General features: G+C 36.4%; 1 pseudogene; it reads left to right on the top strand.

Moving 5' to 3' along the window:
- The first annotated feature begins 202 nt into the window (after window positions 1–202).
- LOC119193321 lies at window positions 203–1,389 on the top strand (annotated as a pseudogene).
- The last annotated feature ends 1,735 nt before the right edge of the window (window positions 1,390–3,124 follow it).

Raw genomic sequence — 3,124 nt, 5'->3', positions numbered from 1 at the left:
GAAGAGTACAGACTCTACCTATATAACTTGACATAATGAATGTGTTATTGCGACGATGTAAAATAATTATACCTATCTCATAAAAACTGGAACGGAAGTAACATTTTTATTTAAAACAATAATACAGGCCGTAAAGATATACACAACAATCATACTAAGATGGTACCGGCACCGCTGTTAGCGAAACTCGGTTATCGTATCGATGACCCGCGGTCACTGTCAGAGACGACACGCCACCGCCACATCCATCGCAGTTCACGACGACAAATATTTATACGGGAATGTTATTCCTCTTACACTAGAAATGGAAACAAGTGAAAACGCTTACGATAGATTCCGTGATCGTAGACAGTGCAACTTTCGAGTTTTCGCACACCAGCGCTTGGCTGCTGCGCAGATATCAGCATCAATAAACGTGACCTTTACTATCACCGCAACAATAGAAACATCATCAGGCGCATCCGCTCGTGAAATATAGCAGCTATATTTATTACTCGTAATTACAAAGACAATTTGACACATCATATGAAATGTGTGCATATGAATGGATATGTCCAGACCGAAGTAATAAAGGTCCACATATTATTCGTGTCGTGTTAACCGTTACAGTGTGCCCGATTCGAGCGTCAGACTGGTTCGCGGATAGTCGGTAAAGCGGCGCGCGGGAGTAGGCGGCCGGCAGTCAGCGCATAGGAGATCTCTCAGCCGCACGCATCATGTTCGTAGCGTGTTTGCCGCGACTGCGGCTGCGCTGCGCCGGCCACGTACGACCAACGACAGGAGGGAGATTTCAACCTCAGGGCTGACGTAGAAAATGTTCTTTTCGTTGTCGCCATTCCACAAAAAGTTAATATTCCACTTGATCTTCTTGAAGATTTTATGAAAACTAGTAAACGACATGTAAACCAGCCTCAGATACAAGAAAGAGCGGATGTTCAACTTATGGAAGCATTTGTAGAGCCGAGCACACCGTACCAAGTAGAAATCGGATCTGGCAGTCGAAACGCAGAAGGTGATGGGAGAGCAGTCGGAAGTCATCGCTGGCAGACGTCGCCTGGATCCGAGGGGCTCACCCTGAGAAAAGATGAACTGAAACTCCTGGGCGCGACCGAGCAATGTGGACCGGGGAGCGCGATCCCGTCACCCTCACCTGCCGGATGCGATCACAACCTGAGCCTGGTGCGGAAGTCGAGGCCGAGGAGAACAAGGAAGATGACTCAATCCCATCACAACCCACGCCCGAAGTGATTCCGTCGTAACTATAGACCATTGCCTCTTACCGTATAAGTTAATTTATTTCTAACTTCTATAATTGCGCAATTATAGCTTGTGATTAAATTATTTAATGTGTACAATACTTTAATTATTTAGTAAAAAATTGAGACTTAACCTTTTGTTTAATTTTGAAAACTGACTCTAGAACATTTTTCAGTGTTATGTATAGTATTATAATATTAATACGATGATAATTTTTAGTAGTTACAATGCTAGGAGATGTAAAAACTGGTTTACTTAAATACTTAATAATAAATTCTTGTATAACAAGAACAGATTAACCTTTGTAATAAAAAAATGGAAATCAATGAATAAAATATATTTTAGCAATTTCATTAACATCATGTTTTCGAGCATCAAATATCACATAGTTAGGTCCTTACAATAATTGATATTTTAGCCTTCTTTCGTTTACTGCACTCAGATAAGGAAATAAAAATGTAAACAATAGCATTTTCAAGCTCTATTCCGCTAAGTGTAACGGACAGATTCCAACAAAGGCAAGATTTTAAAAGAGGGCACTATCTATCTGTTTACGTTAATTCTTTTCCTCAATAGTCTAGAATAAATATAAATACTTTAAAAGGTAATGCATCAATAACGCGTCGATAATGCAATTAATTTTAATGATTGTTTCATAGTAAGAGGTTCCTTGAACGCTCAATAAGTAGGTACCCACACATAGACACTTCATTGTTTAAGAAAACATCGTGTACACCTTGATTCTAAACACTATTCAATTCATACGCTATGAAAATGGAGTTTCGTCTAGGCTTTTTATGATAGATCGTAAATCGTCGAGGTTGTAGAATGTAGATGAAGAAACTTAAAAAAAAATAAAACTTTTTATTTTAAGAATCAGTCGACAAATTTTTCGTTTTTATACAAGAAGTTGTGTAAGAACTGATACTGAAGTAATTGAAATATTAGATTCTAGCTTCAACAAAATAAATAAGTCATTCATAAGGATTTCATTTGAAAAGTGGGATGCGTCCTTACACCTTTATGTCATCAGTAGAAATTATGTTATGTTTTGTTTTGAACGTAAAATAAAGTGAAAGTAAGTATGGAAAGTAGTTAAGTATCACAAAGTTTTCACAGCTTAATTATAAATGTAAATATCTCTATTTTGACAAAATTCTTAGAAAGGATGCCTTAATGACACTTTCTCGATGCTCCGGCCATATATTATAGTGTGTAGAACCGATAATAGAACATGATTTAATCGTTTTAGAGCCTATTTATACTCGTGTTTTCCATATATATTGTTGGAAAGTGATTGTTGTATGCCACTGCATATGTAACATCACTATGTTTAAAAAATCTCCTTATTTCGTCTCCTATAATAAGAAATAATACTCACAATTTTATAGGAGAATCAGAAAAGAGTACGTACACATATATTTGGTATGGGACTAATAAAATGTTTAATCATACAAGGGGTTTTGATCTGAGAATTTGGTCGCAGAATTTGCAGTTAACTATTGTACATTACGTTCGTGAGGAAATTTGAATAATAATTGAAACAAAGTAATATCTGAGCATATCCACAGCAATACCTACTCCCGAGTTTATAGTGCGATAACCTAAATGTTAATGCGTAATTTGTACATGCAACCATAATGAGAGATCAGAGATGAGTCATATGAAATAATTCTAGTTTCTTTGCAATAAGGCATAGCAGGTAATTAGGAACTATAAAAACTTAATTTTGTAAAAGTAATATATTAGGAATAATCGTATGTTTTAATGCCGACGTTCAGTTTATAAATAATATTATATTGTAATATAATCAGCATGAAGCAAATGGTGGGGCTATTTTATTTACTCTACACTCTTCTCTTCGAAA

This window comes from Manduca sexta, unplaced genomic scaffold, assembly GCF_014839805.1.
Source record: "Manduca sexta isolate Smith_Timp_Sample1 unplaced genomic scaffold, JHU_Msex_v1.0 HiC_scaffold_3961, whole genome shotgun sequence".
NCBI lineage: Eukaryota > Metazoa > Arthropoda > Insecta > Lepidoptera > Sphingidae > Manduca > Manduca sexta.
Note: the sequence above shows the minus strand (reverse complement) of the source record. Positions and strands in the feature narration are given on the sequence as shown.